The 20,695-nt window shown below is 45.7% G+C and overlaps 1 protein-coding gene and 1 non-coding gene across 2 annotated transcripts in view; one reads left to right on the top strand and one right to left on the bottom strand.

Moving 5' to 3' along the window:
• LOC140460143 (uncharacterized) overlaps window positions 1-20,695 on the bottom strand; it is a 79,309-nt gene that overhangs the window by 7,176 nt on the left and 51,438 nt on the right. The window lies entirely within an intron of this gene.
• On the top strand, window positions 19,792-19,863 carry trnaw-cca (transfer RNA tryptophan (anticodon CCA)). The gene has a single exon. It is a non-coding gene; the product is annotated as a tRNA-Trp (tRNA).

The following is a 20,695-nucleotide window of genomic DNA, read 5'->3' as shown; positions in this document are numbered from 1 at the left end:
GACTGTTGAAGTCCACATTGATGCCCTGGGGTTGAAGTGTTCTGAGGCGGAAGATGAGCCATTTTTCCTCCAAGCGTCCGGGGGTGGGAGGGGGGAGTTGAAACGTTGGGCCACAGGGCGGTGTAGTTGATGGGTGCAGGTGTCCCAGAGATGTCCCCAAAAGCACTCTGCTAGGAGGCATCCAGTCTCCCCAATGTAGAGAAGACTGCATCGGGAGCAACGGATACAATAAATGATATTGGTGGATATGCAGGTAAAACTTTGATGGATGTGGAAGGCTCCTTTAGGGCCTTGGATGAAGGTGAGGGTGCAGGTTTTTCAATTCCTGCAGTGACAGGGGAAGGTGCCAGGATGGGAGGGTGGGTTGTAGGGGGGCGTGGACCTGACCAGGTAGTCACAGAGAGAACGGTCTTTGTCCTTGTTACGGTTAGAGGTGTGGGGTCTGAGGGCAGAGGTGCAGGATGTGGACGAGATGCATTGGAGGGCATCTTTAACCATGTGGGAAGGGAAATTGTGGTTTCTAAGAACGAGGCCATCTGGTGTGTTCTGTGGTGGAAATAGTCCTTCTGGGAGCAGATACGGCAGAGGAATTGGGAATACAGGATGGCATTTTTGCAGGAGGTAGAGTGGGAAGAGGTGTAATCCAGGTAGCTGTGGGAGTCGGTGGGTTTGTAAAAAATGTCGGTGTCAAGTCAGTCGTCATTAATGGAGATGGAGAGGTCCAGGAAGGGGAGGAAGGTGTCAGAGATCATCCAGGTAAATTTAAGGTCAGGGTGGAATGTTCGTGAAGTTGATGAATTGCTCAACTTCCTCGCGGGAGCACGAGGTGGCGCCAATGCAGTCAATGTAATCCTGATGCCTTTTAAATGTTGTAATTGTACCAGCCATCACCACTTCCTCTGGCAGCTCATTCTTTGCACGCACCCTCACCCTAAAACTATGACCCATCCAGGGAAAAGACCTGGTCTATTTACCCTATCATGCCCCTCCTGATTTTATAAAAGTTGGTAGGGTCACCCCTCAGCCTCTGGCGCTCGAGAGAAAACAGCCCCAGCCTATTCAGCTCAAACCCTGACAACATCCTTGTCAATCTTTTCCGAACCCTTTCAAGTTTCACAACATCCTTCCTCTAGCAGAGAGACCAGAACTGCACACAACATTCCAAAAGTGGCCTAACCAATGTCTGGTGCAGCTACAACATAACTTCCCAAGTCTTATAATTAGAGGATTGGGAAAGTTTTCAAAACCCACAAAAAAGAATGGAGAGACAAATACATCTTTTGAGGGTCAGCTTGGAACATCAGGGCGGGGGGATGGGAATGAGGGAAGGAAGCTGACTGTGCTGGAGCCAAGGCGTAGGAAGAACAGAGCATGCAAAACCGGCTTGAAGCTGCAATGAGGAAAATTGCATGTGCTGTACTTACACCTGTTGCAGTTAGTGGTGGGAATCGGGTTCATTTTAAAGATCAAAACAGAAAACTATCTACCCCTCCGCCTTCCCAACATCGATTCTTCAGTTCCTCCTCACCCGGATAATTAAGACACATACCGGAGTTTGCGGAGTCTACTCCCTCCCTGGATTCACTCCGGTTGCTACAAGTGAACAATTTCCCCTCCTTCCATCTCTGTCTCCCTCCCAGGATGAAGAGTTGTCCAGAGAGGGGGAGATTCACTTTGACAGGTCAATTTCCGCGTTGTGACGTCAATAAAGGAACCAGGGGCGGGGCGAGGAAAAGTGACGGCAAAGGGGGCAGGGCAAGACCGACAGCGGGCCCCCGCGCTGCGGCTGGAGTGGCGGAGAACACACTTTCCAAACCCCCCTCTCTCCAGTGTGGAAGCAGGCCACTCGTACTCACCGACCCTCTCACGGTCACCCACCCACACCCATTGCTATACATTTAACCCTGAGTAATCCACCCTAACCTGCACATCCCTGGGCACTATGGGTAATTTAGCATAGCCAATCCACTTTAACCTGGACAAAGTTTAAAATCACACAACTCCAGGTTGTAGAACAACAGGCTTCTTTGGAAAATGTAAGTTTGAGTGATTTGCGTTCAATTCCCGCTTCGAGCAATTGTCTGTGTGGTGTTTGCACATTCTCCCGGTGTCTGAACGGGTTTCCACCGGGTGTTCCGGTTTCCTCCCACAGTCCAAAGATGTGCAGGTTAGGTGAATTGGCCATGCTAAATTGCCCCGTAGTAGGTGCATTCGTCAGGGGTGAATGTAGGGGAATGAGTCTGGGTGGGTTGCTCTTCGGAGCGTTGGTGTGGACTTTTTGGGCTGAAGGGCCCGTTTCCACACTGTCTGGAATAATTATATAAAATGCCCCCAATCCATTCGAGTTCCCGACATTAGTTTTAATTGGGTAGTAGAAATCTGCAATAAGTATAATTGCTCGCTTCAGGACATCCAGACTTGAATTAATTTAGCAAACAAGTCACATTGGGCAACTATTAAAGACTGTTGGATTTCCCCTGGGTTGTGGACTCATGCAGAGACATAAACAACTTGCTTTGTAAACAGTGTTCGATTTGCAAATGGAACAGCTGACAGATATTGAGAGTTTGCACAGTTGGTTAAGCAGCTATGTGTCATAGCCAGGATTTGTGAGGCTCAACTCCCTAATTTGGACTGTTCTGGAAAGTGTGTGCTTCGCTAGCCTTGGAAGGAAGGAAGGAATTAACAAAAGCTGACAAACTGAGATATGAAGCAAGTTGGAAAATGTTACAGAGACACACACACACAGGTAGAAGTTTGCAGAAAAGTTAACACTTCATAATCTGGTTTCATAGAACATAGAACAATACAGCACAGAACAGGCCCTTCGGCCCACGATGTTGTGCCGAACTTCTAACCTAGATTAAGCACCCATCCATGTACCTATCCAAATGCCGCTTAAAGGTCGCCAATGAATCTGACTCTACCACTCCCACGGGCAGCGCATTCCATGCCCCCACCACTCTCTGGGTAAAGAACCCACGCCTGACATCTCCCCTATACCTTCCACCCTTCACCTTAAATTTATGTCCCCTTGTAACACTCTGTTGTACCTGGGGAAAAAGTTTCTGACTGTCTACTCTATCTATTCCTCTGATCATCTTATAAACCTTTATCAAGTCACCCCTCATCCTTTGCCGTTCCAACGAGAAAAGGCCGAGAACTCTCAACCTATCCTCATATGACCTATTCTCCATTCCAGGCAACATCCTGGTAAATCTTCTCTGCACCCTCTCCAAAGCTTCCACATCTTTCCTAAAGTGAGGCGACCAGAACTGCACACAGTACTCCAACTGTGGCCTAACCAAAGTCCTGTACAGCTGCAACATCACTTCACATGCACATTAGCCTGGGTATGGGACTGATATCACAGGGGCCTCAAAAAGGGTAATCCCTCAATACTCAAACCAAAATGTGGGTGATTCCCCGCTGGACTGGTTTGTGTTCATTCTTTGCTGCTGCCTATTTCAGTTGATTATGTACATTATTGTTAACACTCACAAACCTGGTGGCACCCAGATTTTTGGAAAGCAGCTAGGAAAAGATCTGAAGCGTGTTTAATTTGTAAACAAACAAGATGCATACTCTAAGAGAGATGCCCTGGGTTTGTTAGCCACCTCCTTGCCTGGTCGGCCTTTTTAAATTGTCTACAACTTGCTTATATAGAATCACCTCGTATACATTGTCATGAATATTGTCGAATAAGAGTAGATGAATCAAAACCATCCCAATGATGAAACAGCTGACACTGTATGTTGGACAAGTGGGAAATATTTGCATCAGTTAACCAAAGCACTTCAAAGTTTACAGTCACTGGTATATCAAGTCAAAGACTTAGGACCAGGGCATTTTGGAGCCTGCTTCCTTGGGCAGAGAATTCCGCAGATAAACTACTCTCTGGGAAAAGCAGCAGCCCTCACTTCCTCCTCCTCATCTCTGTCCTAAACCTACTCCCCCAAAGCTCAAGGCCTAGTCTCAGCCACCAGCAGAAATGACTGGATAAGGTAGGGCTTCATCCTTGAAGTGCAACGAATTCCCACTTTCCCCCAAAATCCCAGATGTACTCACTTAGTTGCTTGCTGTCTCACAAACAAAAGATTTCATTGTAACTTCTTCCGGTCCCAGTAAGGACAAAACATCTTTGAAAGCTGCTCTGAAAGTCCAGTCTTCACAACCACACTTCTGCATTCACCGAATACAGTAAGAGTCATACACCACACAAACAGATCCTTCCATCCACCTCGTCGATGCCAACCATATATCCAAAATCAATCTATTCCATTTGCCAGCATGTGGCCCATATTCCTCAAAACCCTTCCTATTCATGGACCCATCCAGATGCCTCTTAAATGTTGTAATTGTACCAGCCTCCACCACTTCCTGTCAGCTCATTCCATACATGCAAAACCCTGAGAGAAAAAGTGGCCCCTCAGGTCCCTTTTAAATCTTTGCCCTCTCAGCTCAAACCTCTGCCTTCTAGTTTTGGACTCCCCTACCCGGAGGAAAAGACCTTGGCTATTCAACCTATTCATGCCCCTTATAAACTTCTATAATGTCACCCCTCAGCCTCTGACACTACAGGGAAAACAGCCCCAACCTATTCAGCCTCTCCCTCTCGCTCAAACCCTCCAACTCTGACACCAGCCTTATAAACCTTTTCCAAAAACTTTCAAGTTTCACAACATCCTTCCATAGGATGGAGACCAGAATTACACACAATATTCCAAAAGTGGCCTAACCAATGTCCTGCGCAGCCACAATATGACCTCCCAACTCCTTCACTCAATGCTCTGACCAATAGAGAAAAGCATACCAAACATTATCTTCACTATCCTGTCTGCCTGCAACTCCACTTACAAGGAACTATGAACCTGCACTCCAAGCTCTCTTTCTTCTGCAACACCTCCCCTGTGTAAGTCCTGCCTGCATTGCTTGACCAAAATGCAACACATCACATTTCTCCAAGTTTAACTCTCTCTGCCCCTCCTCGGCCCATCAGCACATCCAATCAATTCTAAGTTATAGTGAACTTTCTTTCCTCTCTTATGCCTTTGAGGCTGAAGATCTCCATCCCACACAATCTCCCTCCATTTTCAATTTGCTGAACCTAATCCCTGCTGTACCTCATCCTGAAGGGTCTGATTCATGCTGATTAACAGGGCCATACTCAGGGGAGATCTAACTGAAACATACAGAAGACTGAACAGCCTGGACAGAGTGGATGTTGGGTAGATGTTTCCATTAGTAGGAGAAACTAAGACCCGAGGGCACAGCTTTAGAGTAAAGGGAAGACTTTTTAGAATGGAGATAAGGAGAAACTTCTTCAGTCAGAGTGGCGAATCTATGGAATTCATTGGCACAGAAGACTGCAGAGGCCAGGTCACTGAGGATATTTAGACTGAGATAGCTAGGTTCTTGAGTATCGAGGGGGACAGGGAGAAAGCAGCAGAATGGTACTCAGAAATTGATCAACTACGATTGAATGGTAAGAGCAGACCCGATGGGCTGAATAGCCTACTTTCTGCTCTTATTTCTGTGGTCTCTTGCTGTCCAGGACAAAGCATGAGAATTGGGAGCAGGAGTCGGCCATTTGGTCTTTCAAGCCTGCACCAGCATTGAACAGATCACAAATGGATATGGATCTCCCTACATCTAGGTGCAGAGGCTGGGACTTTTTTCACTGGAGCATTGGAGGTTGAGAGGTGTCCTTCGAGAGGTTTAAAAAATCATGAGGAATATAGGTGAGGTGAACAGCAGGTGTCATTTCAAGATGAGGGCGCAAACTTTTAAAGTGAGAGTAGAACGATTCTAAAGACATGAGGAGCACTTTTTTTCTTAAAATAAAAAGAGAGTGGTTTGTGTGTGGAATGAATGTCTAGAGGAAGTGGTGGATGCAGATACAGTTACAATGTTTAAAATATATTTTGATAAGTACGTAAATAAGAATGGTTCAGAGGGAAATGGGCCAAACACAGGCAGGTGGGATGAGTTTAGTCAGTCAGCATGGACTAGTTGGACTGAAGGGTGTGTTTCTATGTTGTACAACTGTTACTGCTCTGTACTTAAAACTATTTTCTTGCCTTCCCCAATAACCATCCACTTCTTTGTTGTTCAAACATCATGTGAACTCAGCCTTGAATATATTCAATGACCCCCTAACTGCAGGGAGACATCCCCACTTCTAAATTCAATTCCTCTTGCTAATATAACACTTGCCTTGCTGATTGCTTGCTGCACCTGTCTGACTGGCGTCGGAGGACGCTGAGGCCCCTTTGTACGTCCACACATCATTCCTAATGAAGGGCTCGTGCTCAAAACGTCAACTAACCTGCTGCTTGGCTGCTGCCTGACCTGCTGAGTTTTTTGGTGCCACACATTGCAACTCTGATCTCCAGCATTTGCAGTCCTCACTTTCTCCACTTCCCAATATACCACCATTTAAACAATACACCTCATTTCTGCTTTTATTTCCCCACAGTAAAGACTATAACTTCACCCTGTGGTACTGCATTTGCCATATGTTTGAGGCACAGACCGGGACCAGCTTTTCCAGAGTCTGTCCTCTTTCTGGATTCACTCTCTTTTTCAGTTGCTGCAAGTCAACAATTGGATCCCAGCATGAAAATAAAAGAAATAGAAAAGGGAGTGAGAGAAGAGTGTGCTGTTGGACAGAGGAAGGAAATTACAGTCTTGGATGAATCTCAGTCTTCATTCAGAGAAAGAGGAGCAGCAGCAGCTTCAGAAGTTCATGGGTCAAGATTAGAAAAGCACAGCAGGTCAGGCAGCATCCAAGGAGCAGGAAAATCGACGTCTCAGATTCAGACAATAGGGCTGTTCTGAATGGTAGGAGGACCAGGCTCCTCCTTCCGGTGTTCCAGTGCTCCTCATTGGGCTGGCAAATGAAATTCATGCACCATTTTTACAGACAGAGCATGTGCAGTTTTTTTTGCAGACACCGGCGAACATGCGTAGCGCTTGCTGACACCGAGGGGCACGTGCAGTAGACTTTGTAGATATGCTGGTGTAACTGACAGATTCAACTGGCCAAATGCCAATAGGAGGAAAAAAAGGTAGAGCCACAATTTTGTTTCACCTCCCCACCCCGGCTCTACATAACCGCACATGCTCCTCGCTATTCTCCTTACCCTCACCCCTCATGATTTTTCAAATCTCAATAAGGTCATCCCTCAACCTCCTCCACTCCAGTGATAAAGTCCCAGCCACTCCCTCTAACTCAAACCCTCCAGTCCTGGCAATGTCCAAGTAAATCTATACCGAACCATCTCTAATAGTATTCCTCCTATGACAGGGCGACCAGAACTGTACCCAGTACTCCAAAAAAAATAGATTCACCAACATCCTGTACAACCTCAACATAGAACAAACAAAATTTACAACCCAGGAACAGGCCCTTCAGCCCTTCAAGCCTAAGCCGATCCAAATCCCGTCTAAACCTATCGCGCAATTCCTGAATCTATATCCCTCTGCTCTCCACCTACTCATGCATCTGTCCAGATGCACTTTTTTTTTAAAAAGATATTTTTATTGAAAATTTAACATGTTTTTACAAGTTTACAAATAAAAAAAACACAAGTACAAACATTAATATACAATTAAATCTTAAATAATAGCCAAAACCTGTCAAAGAAAAAGAAAAAGACAAAACTCAACTAACTACTAATCTAACCCATAACTAACCAGAGTGTATGATCAAATAAATTACATCATTCAAGAGAAAAAAAGGATAATATAGTAATTAAGTAGTGAAGTACATGCTTGGAATGAGTGAACATCAAGTCATAATAAAACCCGTATTCATGCGGGATTCCTCTCCCAAGGGGCCCCGGACCAGCCAGAACCGTTACCTCAACTAGATGAAAGTCCTTGATAGAATGGCCAAAATATCTGTATCTATGAAATTCAAAAGGGGCTGCTATATGTTACAGAATAATTCAGTTTTTTGTTGCACCATATTTGTAAGGAAGTCAAGGGGAATATATTCCATGATTAATCTATGCCAATTTGGAAGTCCTGGAAGGCCCTCAGCCACCCAGTTTATTAAGATATTTTTCCTTGCACAGAAGGAGAAAATGGAAAATAATTTCCTCCCATGCACATCCACAGAAGGTAAGCTCGAGAAGCCCAGAAGAGGAGATACTGGATCTACTGTAATTTACGTTGCCAAGATGTCTGTCAGGGCGTTTACTACTTTGGTCCAGTATTTGAGGATCTTATGGCATGTCCACAAGTGGTGTGTAAGAGTGCCCACTTCTGTTTTACATTTGGGACACATTGCAGATTCTCCTGCCCTAAAGTTTGCCAATCGTTCTGGTACCATATGGGCCCTATGAAGTATCTTTACCTGAATGGCCTGGGTTCTGTTACAAATGGAGATTTTTTTTGGCATTTTCCCAGATGTCATTCCACTGTTCTGTAGAAATTTCCAGCCTCAAATTCTGATCCCATGTTCTAAGCAGACGGTCCATATCTTCCGACATTTCATCACGTAATAAATGATAAAGAGTGCTGACCGAGGGTACACCCATTGGCCACAACACTCTACGTTCTCTATCTGATTTATAGAGACTATCTAATAGCGTAGCCTTCTTCTGTATGACGTCTCGAATTTGGAAGTATCGAAAGAGGTCTCCATTAGGTAATCCAAATTTCTGATGCAGCTATTCAAAAGACATCAGGACCCCTCCTCAAACCAGATCCCCTAAACAGGAGATACCCCTGGATCTCCAGGATTTGAATATGGCATCTGTAAGCTCCGGTTGAAAACCCCATGCCCCCACTATAGGAGTATAGGGGGATGTTTTATGTGAATTACCCTCGTTTTGCCACAGTATATTCCAAGCTTTAATTGTGTTTCGTACTGTAGGGTTTCTACAGTGGTTCGTGATGATTTTCATCTTATCTAAAAATAAGAGGTTAATAAGAGGGCACTGTACTTGAGAAGCCTCGACGTCCATCTAGATTGATTGCAGATCAGACGAGACCCAATTGGCTATGTAGCTGAACAAGGAACTTAACTGAGACTTCCTAAAGTCTGGAAAATCCAGCCCTCTCCCCTTGCCTGTGGAAGCTGTAGCTTCCTTAACTTTATGAGGGGCCGTCTAGGATTCCAGTTGAAAAAACCCAGCTAATGATACAGTTTGCGTAGTGCCATACTCAGCAGCATCACCGGAAGCATTCTCATAGGGTATAAGAGGGAGCAAGACATTCATTTTAATTAGGGCTATTCTACCTAGCCAGGAAATTGGAAGGCCTCCCCAGCGTTGAAGGTCCTGCCTTACCCTTTCCAATAGACGTACAAATTGGCTTTATACAGTTGGCCAAACACTGGGGTGATAAAAATGCCTAAGTGTAAGAAACCCCCCAGAGACCACCGAAAGGGGAAGTGGGATCCGTCCAATAAGTGGGACATATTAGTGAGGCCACCCATCGGCATGGCCTCCGAATTTGAAAACTTAATTTTGTAGCCTGAAAATGAACTAAATGTATTAATAACTTGGATGAAGAGGGGCATGGACATCAGAGGATTATTAAGAAAAAGGAGATCATAATCTGCGTATAGGGTAATTTTATGTTTACCTGCACCAACCCTCGGGGCCGTTATATTAGAGTAAGCCCATATCGCTTCCCGCCAGTGGCTCAATTATTAGCGTGATTAGCAATGGTGAGAGAGGACATCCCTGACGGCAGCCCCTACCCACACTGAAGCTATCCAAACCTAATCCATTGGTGATCACAACTGCTTTGGGATCATTATACAGTGTTGAGAGCCATTTGGCAAATACGTTTCCAACGCTAAACCTTTCCAATGTTTCGAACAGGTATGACCATTCAACCCTGTCGAATGCCTTCTCTGCGTCCAATGAGACTACTATTCCCGGTATTCTTTCCTGATGACAGACTTTATTCACATTCAAGACCCTTCTAATATTATTAGATGATCCACGGCCCTTAATAAATCCAGTCTGGTCCTCTTATGATATATGGCAGTACCCTCTCCAGCCTCAATGCTAATGTTTTAGAGAGAATTTAAAAATCTACAGTTAGCAAGGATATTGGTCTGTATTGTGCACAATCTTCTGGATCCTTTCCTTTTTTGAGAATAAGGGAGATATTCACCTCTTTCAGTAAAGGCAGGAGGCAGCCCTGACTATTTGTGTAGTTATATCTGTCCATAAGTGGGCCAGCTAATACTCCTGTGAACTCTTTGTAAAATTCAACCTGAAAGCCCTCTGGGCCAGGTGCCTTACCGCTCTGAAGTTACCTGATTGCACCAAGTATTTCCTGGGTTGTTAGGGGAGCATTCAGGACCGATACCTATTCCGGGATTAAGTCCGGAAAGGCCAGGCTTTTAAAAAAGGACTGCATCCTCCTGGCTCTATCTTCACAATCCTGTGATCAGAATAAAACTTTCTGAAGATTGTGTTGATCCCTTTATGATGTGAATCAGAGTACCAGCACTTTCCCTGATAGCTGTGATAGTTTGAGGGGCCCTTTTGTTTTCCTTGCAAGAAATGCTAAGCATCTACCAGGTTTATCGTTAAATTCATATAATCTTTGTTTTGCAAATAATATTTCCCTCTTTGCCGTTTGAGTGAAGGCGGTATTCAGAGCTGTCCTAAGGGTCATAATACTTTGTAATTTGGCAATAGAAGGTCTGTCAGCGTATGCTGTTTCAGCTGCTTTTAAGCGAGCCTCAAGTAGACGCTGTTGTTTTCCTTTTAATTTTTTCTGGGTCACTGAGTATGAAATGATCACAACTCTCGCATAAGCTTCAATAGTCTCCCACATCATTGATGGGTTACTAGCTGTACCTGAATTAATTTCCAAGAAAGCTTTAAATTCTTGAGAAAAATATTTTGCAAATTTACTATCCTTCATTAAGAAGGAATCCATACGCCAATGTCAGGGGGATGCCTCATTGTTCCTAGCCTTGATTTCCATGTACACAGCAGCGTGATCAGAAATGATCATATCACCTATTTTACAGGACGATATGGAATTTTAAAAAGTCGAGGGAATAAAAAGCATGTCAATTCTCGTGTGACATTTATGTGGATTAGAGTAAAAAGAGAAATCTCTGCCTTGCGGGTGGAGAAACCTCCACACATCTATTAATTCTAATTCTTGATTCAAATTCGCCAATTGTCTAAATCTGGGGGATACACCTGCAGTACTCTTGGGTATCCTGTCTATTTCCGGCTCCATAATGCAATTAAAGTCTCCCCCTATAATTGTATGACGAGCACAGAGAGCCATCAGTTTGGAGAAGGCTTCCGTTATAAATTTGAAAGGATGCGCCGGGTGACAATACTGGTTTAAAATCCCGTATTCCTCTCCATTTATAAGAGCTTTAATTAGTATATATCGTCCAGATTCATCTTTTACCTGATTTAGGATTTTGAAAGGGAGATTCTTCCAAATAAGAATGACTACTCCCCTACATTTTGAGCTGAAGGAAGAAAAGAAGGCCTGATAAAATCCATCCTGTTGTAATTTCAAATCCCCTTTATCCAATAAATGGGTCTCCTGTAGAAGAGCTATATGAACCCTTTCTTTTTTGAGGTTTGATAATATTTTCTTCCTTTTGATTGGGGAATTACTCCCCTTGGCATTCCAGGTGCACTATTTAAGCGAATGACTCACCATCATCATCCAGGCAAGTCCAAGACCCCCTGGGAGGAGAAACACCATCCAAAACGCACCTGGGCAGTCCGGTGGCACAGTGGTTAGCACTGTTGCCTCACAGCGCTAGAGACCCAGGTCAATTCCCGCCTCAGGCGACTGATTGTGTGGAGTTTGCACGTTCTCCGTGTCTGCGTGGGTTTCCTGCGGGTGCTCCGGTTTCCTCCCACAGTCCAAAGATGTGCAGGTCAGGTGAATTGGCCATGCTAAATTGCCCGTGTTAGGCAAGGGGTAAATGTAGGGGTATGGGTGGGTTGCGCTTCGGTGGGTCAGTGTGGACTTGTTGGGCCGAAGGGCCTGTTTCCACACTGTAATGTAATCTAATCTAAAAGATTAGACCATAGAAAATTCACAAAAATTGAGATTCTTTATTACACTCACACCAATAAAATAAAAAAAACTATTTCTAAATAAAACAACATAACATATTTAAATGGAGATTTTTCCCATTTCCGGGGGAATCACTTCCTTTCCGAAAACCAATCATATCCTCTCCCGACCAGTGCCCCACCCTCGACCAAGGTACCCCATAATAAAGTGAAGAAAATTCAAGTGTACGACCAAGCTAAAGTTAACAATGAGTACCCTCCCCTCCTCCCCCTCCCCACCCACACATCACCTAGATATATTTGGTGATGTTAATACCACATATAAACATATAAAACTATAAAATTACAATCTCAGCAGATAATAATTAATTATGGTAATACAAAATAACAGGGGGAAATAACCCCGTTTTAAGAGAAAAAATAAGACAAAACAGAGACCCCTCCTCACCTAAATCTACTAGACCACCCGGCCTATATATATTTACAAAAAAAAAAGGAGAAAATCGCAGAGCGGAGAACAAATAAGCCCCCCCCTCCCTACTCCCCGGAGATAATATTAAGCAATAAAGTAATAGAAGAGAAAGAAAAAGGTGAACCAGAGAAGGGGGAGGGCAGAACAACATCATTCACCACACGGGTTAACTCTTACAATTTATCTAAGAGACTCCAAAAATTCTTTGGCCTTCTCCGGTGATCCGAAGTTATACATGGACCCTTCATGGCTAAAACGAAGCGTCGCTGGGTAGCACAGGGAGTACTGAATGTTTAAATCCCTTAAACGCCCTCCTCTTTTGGACCAGAGCCAGGGAAAAGTCTTCAAACAGCATAATCTTGGATCCTTTGTAAATCATGGCTTGGGGATCTTTCCCAAGATTTCTGGAAGCTTCCAGGAGCATCTGCTTCTCCTAAAAGCACTGCAGCCGGAACAGGACCGGGTGGGGGCGCTGGTCCAAGCCGGTGGGCCCATTCTACCCTGACCTGGCCTGATCCACCCTCCAGATTCAATAACTGTGGAAGCCACTGCTCCAGAAACGTTGTAAGCTGACCTTCCTTTTCCCATTTGGGAAGGCCCAGCAAACGAATATTTTCTCGACCACCTCGATTTTCGAGGTATTTGATGTGATCTTCCAAGGCCCAGACTCACTGTTCGAAAATCCAGACCCGACCCACGGCTGATTCTGCAGCAGCCTGGGAGGTCGCGGCCTTTAGCTCCGCCCCTCCAACTCGATGTTCGATTCTTTCAATATCTTGGTCGTGCTTCTGCAGCGCGACCGAGAGCGACTCCCACCTGCTCTTCAAGCTGAGAAATCACTGCAACAAGGCTCGCCACCATAGTTAAGTCCCCTGGGGCAGCTGCAGACGCCTCTACTGCAGCTGGGGAAGGGTTCCTATGTGGTACAAGCTGCGGGCATTCTTTCCTTTAGTCATTTTAACAGGGCACTACCTGCTCAAGTTTGGTGCAAAATAACTAGTGTATTTAAATAAAAGCTATTAAAATGATTTGGCAGGTGTGGTGGAGGCAGGCAGCCCACTTTGCCTGAGTCTTGGACAGAGCACTACAGACTCAGACTTGCTGGGTCGCCACCATCTCCCCCACCCAGATGCACTTTAAATGAATCTACCATCCCTGCCTCTACTTTTCCTGACAATGCATTCCAGATATCTATCACCCTCTGAGTAAAGTACTTTCTGTGTGCATCTCCAACATGATGTCCCAACTCCTGTACTCAGCATGTGAACAATGAAGGCAAGTGTGCGAAACACCTTCTTCACCCCTGTCTACCAGTGATGTAACTTTCAAGATCAATAAACCTGAACACCTCCGGGTCTCTGTTCTACAACACGACCCAGGGCCCTACCATTACCTGTTCAAGTCTTGCCCGTCTTTATTTTAGCAAAATGTAACCCCTCACTTCTATCCATACCTCTGTCATACATGTGGTCTCTCAGACATACACATACACCACGCCCTCAACACACTCACCCTCTCACAGGCTCATACTCCATCACAATCACAATTTATCAAGCATGCACACATGCAAATACACTCACCAACGCGTAGTCTTATACACAAACTCACATGCACACACACACACTTTCCTGATGAAGGCTTTTCCCTGAAACGCCGATTTTTCTGCTCCTCGGATGCTGCCTGAGTTGCTGTGCTTTTCCAGAACCACTCTAATCTAGACTATTCCATAGATTCACGACCCTCTGGGAAAAGCAGTTCCTCCTCATCTCTGTCTGAAAGCTACTCCCTCTAACCTTGAGGCCTAGTCTCACCCAGCAGCAGAAATGACCAGATAGGGTAGGGCTTCATCCCCACAGTGCAATGACATTGGGAAGATGTTTCCATTGGTAGCAGAGACTAGGACCAGAGGGCACAACTTTAAGAATAAAGGGAAGACCTTTAGGAACAGAGATAAGCGAAGTCGCCTTTTCTGCCGACAGCGAGGAGCATGGACCATGTGTTGGTGACACCAGCGAGCAGGCGTGCTGTTGTTCACACCATGGAACAGACATTATGTCGTGAAGCTGGTGTTATTGACAGATTTTAAGTGTTCAAATGCCAATAGGAAAAATAAAGGGTAGAGCCACAGTTCTTTTTCCCCATGTGGCTCAACATTTTATAGCTTTTGCATTTTGTCTGGCTGCTCAACTTTTTTAATGTCCTTTCCTCAGTGTCGGGGTGAGGTTCACAACAAGAGGGCATAGGTTTAGGGTGAGAGCAGAAAGATATTAAAGGTACCTAAGGGGCATCTTTTGCATGTAGAGGGTGGTGCATGTATGGAATGAACTGCCAGAGGAAGTAGTGGAGGTCAGTATAATTACAGCATTTAAAACACATCTGAATGGATAGATGAATAGGAAGGGATTAGTGGGATATGAGCAAAGTGCTGGCAAATGGGACTAGATTAATGTAGGGTATCTGGTTGGCATGGAGAGGTTGGACCGAATGGGTCTGTTTCCATGCTGTACATCTCTATGACTCTAAATAATAAAAAGTATATTTTGACAAATAACAAGCTATATCCATGTTAACAAGGTTTAGTGCACCACATACTTTACTAACCATTCTCAACAGGTCCTGCCCCTTCAATGACTGAGAAACATATACATGCTGGGGCATAATCTCCTTCAATAGTATTTACACACTACCCTAGGGAATTGCACAAGTAACAGCAAAGAGTAAACAGCACAAGGATTAAACAAACAGTGAGGGGTAAACAGCACAAGGATTAAACAAACAGTGAGGGGGTAAACAGCACAAGGATTAAACAAACAGTGAGGGGGTAAACAGCACAAGGATTAAACAAACAGTGAGGGGGTAAACAGCACAAGCCCCAGTAAAATCAGATGGAAAGTGAGTGTAAAATGTCACTATGACAGGACAGGCCCCACATTCCTTCCCCTCCGTCCCCCCCCCCCCAACCTGCCTCACCTTTCACCTCCCGGGCCCAGTACCTTCCAGGTGGCCCCAGAGTTGACACAGGGGCCGCCCCACGACCAGTAGAACTCCACCACCCAGGCGGCCGACGGGTTCCCAAACAGGCCCTTAACCCCATCCACCTCCAGAATGGTCACCGGCTCCTGCCTGCTGTACAGCCGGGCGGTGTGGCCGTGACACAGCAGCTGCACCAGGAAGGCGGCGGTGCCCAGTGACGGGTGTCTGCCCCGGGCCGCACGGCGCCATTTTCCTAACGGCCGCCCCTTCCCCGCTCGAGCGACTTCTCCTCCCAACCGCCTTCACCCCCGCGTGACGTCAGCTCAGGGGGATGGGCGGGGCCGGGGGAGCCTCACCGTCTCCAAGCAACAGACACCTCGCGCTACAACTGCTCATTCACAAAAACAAACTCTCCTGTCTCGCTCTGCAGCTGCAGGGGGGACACTGCCACGTTCCGAGGAGCCCTGTCTACATTGGGAAAGCTCACGGCTCAGTTTAAACAGATATCCCGACATATAACGGAACGGCGTCATATCTAAAGGGGGCAATCTGCATTTTAAATGGACGTGGACATTTTAATGGGTATTTCTGCAAATAAAGAGGTTTAAATGGACGAGATTACATTTCAAAGGGATGTGGGCACATTCAAAGGGATATCTTAATATGTAAAGTGACGCAGTTATATCTAAGTGAATCTACCATTAGTGGGTCCACATGGGGGAGATGTCATTCAGTTGCCCGAAGTGCTGGAAGGCCTTCAGCAATTCCTCAGCCATGCTGAGGTACCAGTCCGTTCACACCGGGGAGAAGACGTTCTCCTGCCCGAGTGTGGGAAGTGCTTTACCCGCTCCTCCACACTGCTGAAGCACCAGCTGGTCCACACGGGTGGGGGAGGGGGAGGCCATTCTGCTGCCCTGAGTGCGGGAAGGCCTTCAGCAATTCCTCCGCCCTGCTGAAGCACCAGTGTGTCCACACTGGGGAGAGACCTTTCAGCTGGCCCGAGTGTGGGAAGAGGTTCATGTTTTCCTGCAACTTGCGGAAGCACCAGCGTGGGCACCAGCGCTCCCAGCAATCAGATCCCACCAGTGACGCTGCCTTCGGTCACCCCCCAGGACTGAATCTGCTGCCAGTTCTGACAGTGGGTGCAGTGGGAGAGTAGTTGGGCTGTTATTGTTTTCTGCTGGAATGCAATTGCCCCCCCCCCTACACCCCACAAAACCAACCCCATGGTTGCTCAGGGTTAGCACTGCTGCCTCATGGCACCAGGAACTAAGGAATAATTCCACCCTTGGGGGTCTGTGTGCAATTTATGAAGGGTAGGAAAATGGATCTGAGTTGGTTAGTCTTCGGAAGATCAGTGCAGATATGTTCGGCTGAAGGACCTGTTTTTCCACATTGTAGGAGTTCTACGATCCTATGAGCTTTGCTTTCAGGGGACACTGCTGCTCATTGAGCCAGGGACTGCACATTGCCAATGAAATGATCCAGAGAAACCTAAGACCGCAAGACCATCAGAGCAGATGTTAGACCAATGGGCCGGACGAGTCTACTCTGCCATTAGTTAGAGACAAAAGTAGTGCAGATGAGATTAGCTACAGTGTGGAAACAGGACATTCATCCCAACAAGTCCACATCGACCCTCCGAAGAGTAACCCATCCAGACCCATTTCCCTCTGACTAATGTACCTAACTCTATGGGCAATTAAGCATGGCCCATCCACATGACCTGCACATCTTTGGTTTATGGAAGAAAACAGGATCATCCAGAGAAAACCCACGCAGACACTGGGAGAATGTGCAAACTCCTCACAGACAACCACCCAAGGCTGGAATCAAACCTGGTTCCCTGGCGCTGTGAGGCTGCAGGTGTAACCACTGAGTCACTACATATTGCAACCCGAGGTAGGCAAGCAGGAGGTTGGGAGCCAGCAAGCCAGGCAGCACCAGGGTGTGGAGTAGTCAGCGTTTTGGGTATTAACCCTTCTTCAGGACTGAAACGTTGACTTCTCTGTGAGAAACGATTTACGGAAATGTTGTTGGGGGTTGGAGGATTTGAGCTACAGGGAGAGGCTGAATAGGCTGGGGCTGTTTTCACTGGAGCATTGGAGGCAGCGGAGTGATCTAATTGAGGTTACAAAATCATGAGGGGCATGTACAGGGTAATAGACAAGGTCTTTTCCCTGGGCTGGGGGAGTCCAGAACTAGAGGGCATAGGTTTAGGGTAAGAGGCGAAATGTATAAAAAGGGACAACTTCTTCATGCAGAGGGTGGTACTTATATGAAATGAGCTGCCACAGGATATGGGTCAGGTGTTGTCAAATGGGAGTAGATTAATTTAGGATATCAGGTCAGCATGGACAAGTTGGACCGAAGGGTCTGTTTCCATGCTGTACGTGTAACTTACTACTGGTCCTGATGTAAGTTTAAAATAGAGTCCAAGTAACTTTGAATAGTTCAATCTTGTTGAGCTCACCTCCTCAAAAGTTTCAGATGAATCCCTCTGAGAGAAACTGTTTAAACATGCTGAGTTGGACAAAGTATCCCATCAAGTTCAACACAAACCCAGAGTTGAAGAAGTCAGAAGTCAGAACACCAAGGGGACCAAAACTGATCACAATATTCCAGGTACGGCCTCATCAACGTCCTGTATAACTACAACATAACTTGCCAACATCTGTACTCAATTCCCTAACCAATGAATGTCAGTGTACTGAAACCTCTATTCACTGCCTTGTGTACCGATGTTGTCAGAGATATAGGACCTACATTAAACTGATGGGCAATCCAGCTGCTGAGAGCCCAGAAGCAGAGTAGTGCTGCGTGAGTGTGCTAGGCTTTAGATTTTGACACCACCTCCCCACACTTCTGGAGACCTCAGGTCTGTAGCTTGCCTTCTTATCCTTGACGGTTTTCCACCTGTTTGAAACAGCCTGTCCTGCAATTAACCCCTTTACGCCAAGGCATTCCTTCTACAGGCAGAATTAATTGTCCTTCTGTCACACAGTTATTAAACACCATTATCTCATCTGTCCAAAGGAACAGCTCATTGTTTTGCCTCCTCCTGCCCAGCGATAGTTAATGTATGTTATTTGTTAACTCCCTTGTAGCAGTTTCTCATTGGCCCTTTCGTTTCTTGGTCCAGAAGGAGTTATTGCTGACTCATGGAGTTATCAAAGTTCTGGAGTTTACAGGATCACACCACATTCCTCTCTGCCTCCCCCAGGAATAACGATTGCTCCTGAGATACTCACAGTTCCTGACGTTCCTTGATATCCCCAAATACAATCCATATGTCAGGAAATCACTGGTGCTGCCCTGACATAGATAGTCATTGTTTGAACAGAAGATTATGGGGAGAAAATGCAGAAATCCGAAATGCAAAGAGACTTAGGAGTTCAAGTCCAGGATTTTCTCAAAGTAAACTTGCAGGTTGAATTGCACTTTCCCCTGCAAGTGCCGAATGCGTGACACCAGCCCATTTACCTATTCCCTCCTCGCTATCCAAGGGGCCAAACTTACCTTCCAGGTGAAGCAGCACTTTACCTGCACTACCCACAATCCAGTCTACTGCATTTGCTGCTCACAATATGGCCTCATCTACATTGGGGAAAACGAACCGTAAACTGGATGACTGCTGCACAGAACATCTACGTTCTGCCTGCAAAAAAGACCCTGAGCTTCCAGTTGCCTGCCAATTCCACACCCCACCCTGTTCCCTGTCCAACATCTCTGTCTCAGGTTTGCTGTTGTGTTCCAGCGAAGCTCAGCACCAGCAGAACGAAGAGCACCGAATATTACACTTGGGGACCATACATCCCTCCGGTCCCAATATCGAATTCAACAATTCTAGGGCCTGAACTCCATGGTATCCTCGTCCCTGCCGCACACGCCAAGCCCTGTTATCACATAGTCTGTCATTCCACACTACTTAACCACGAACAGTGTCCATTAACAGTTAATCACCCCCCCCCCCCCCCACTCCACGCAGATCGTTATCAACTCCTTTTTCTATCCAACAGTTCTTCCTTCGGTTTGGGCTCTGTCCTGATCTCCGCCTTCCTCCCACAATATCTCCTGAATATAAACCGACATTTTCCCAATCACCATCTGTTCTGTGGAAGGGTCACCGGTAACTCCTGTTTTTTGTTCCTGATATACAGCATCCGCAGTTCTTTCAGATTTTTATTGAGAGAGAGTTGGACATTGTTTCGAGAGACAGAAGGAGAAGGGGGAGAAACAGAACAGACATGAACGTAAAATCATTGTAGTGCGATCACTTCCCTTAAGCATGAATAGAGGGGATGGGTCATCTGTGAGCTTGTGGCGCAACGGTAGCGCGTCTGACTCCAGATCAGAAGGTTGCGTGTTCAAATCACGTCAGGCTCACTACAATCAACGTCTAACATTTCAAATGAAGAAAGGAGTACGTCGGTTATATCGAAAGTTCTTTGCAGAAGCTTTCGATCACATGTGAATCTTTGCTGTCAGTTTGATTTGTGAACACTGTGTCAGGGAGGTGGTGTGCCTATTGTTTGGGTAAATGCTCAGCTCCCCGCAATGTGAGAAGTCGAACACAAACTGCTCAGCACGGGATTTAAACACACAGCCGCTTCGTTCAGTTGGTGACAGCGCAGTGTGTATAACATTATACCGATATTTTTACAACATAATCTAGAGATTTCCATCCAGGTTTTAGTCACATCAAACAGCCACGCAATGCTGTTATGGTCTCAGTAAACTATAATAACGTGAAGATCGCTGGGATGATTTTCTACATCCGACTGCAATATAAACACAGATCATTGTTTCCAGTTTTGGTGGAACAAAATACATCATATTGATGGAAAATTACAGTTAGTGCAAACTCAGCTAACCATCGATAAATATTAATCCTGTTCACTTCAATGGCCAAATTTCAATTCAGAAACCAAGTGCACTCGGCTGTTTGTAACATAGACAACATGACAAAATGGCTCATAGGAGGAGAAATGGGGCATTGAGGAGAAGTGAAATGTTTGCTTTTGGTCACCTCCACAATTGTTAGGAAAACAGGTTGAAAGGATTCTTAAAAGGTGTCTGAAGTAGTGGTGAGGGATAACACTTCAGACAGCGCAAAGTGGAAGACCACTTTCTAGTGGAAGAAAAAGACATTCCTTATTTCTGAAAGAACTGGGAAACAGAAGAGGGAATGAAATCTGACTTGGGAGCTATTTCCTAT

The sequence above is a fragment of the Chiloscyllium punctatum genome, chromosome 36, assembly GCF_047496795.1.
Source record: "Chiloscyllium punctatum isolate Juve2018m chromosome 36, sChiPun1.3, whole genome shotgun sequence".
Lineage (NCBI taxonomy): Eukaryota > Metazoa > Chordata > Chondrichthyes > Orectolobiformes > Hemiscylliidae > Chiloscyllium > Chiloscyllium punctatum.
The sequence above is the reverse complement of the archived record's forward strand: the minus strand, read 5'-3'. Positions and strand labels throughout refer to the sequence as shown.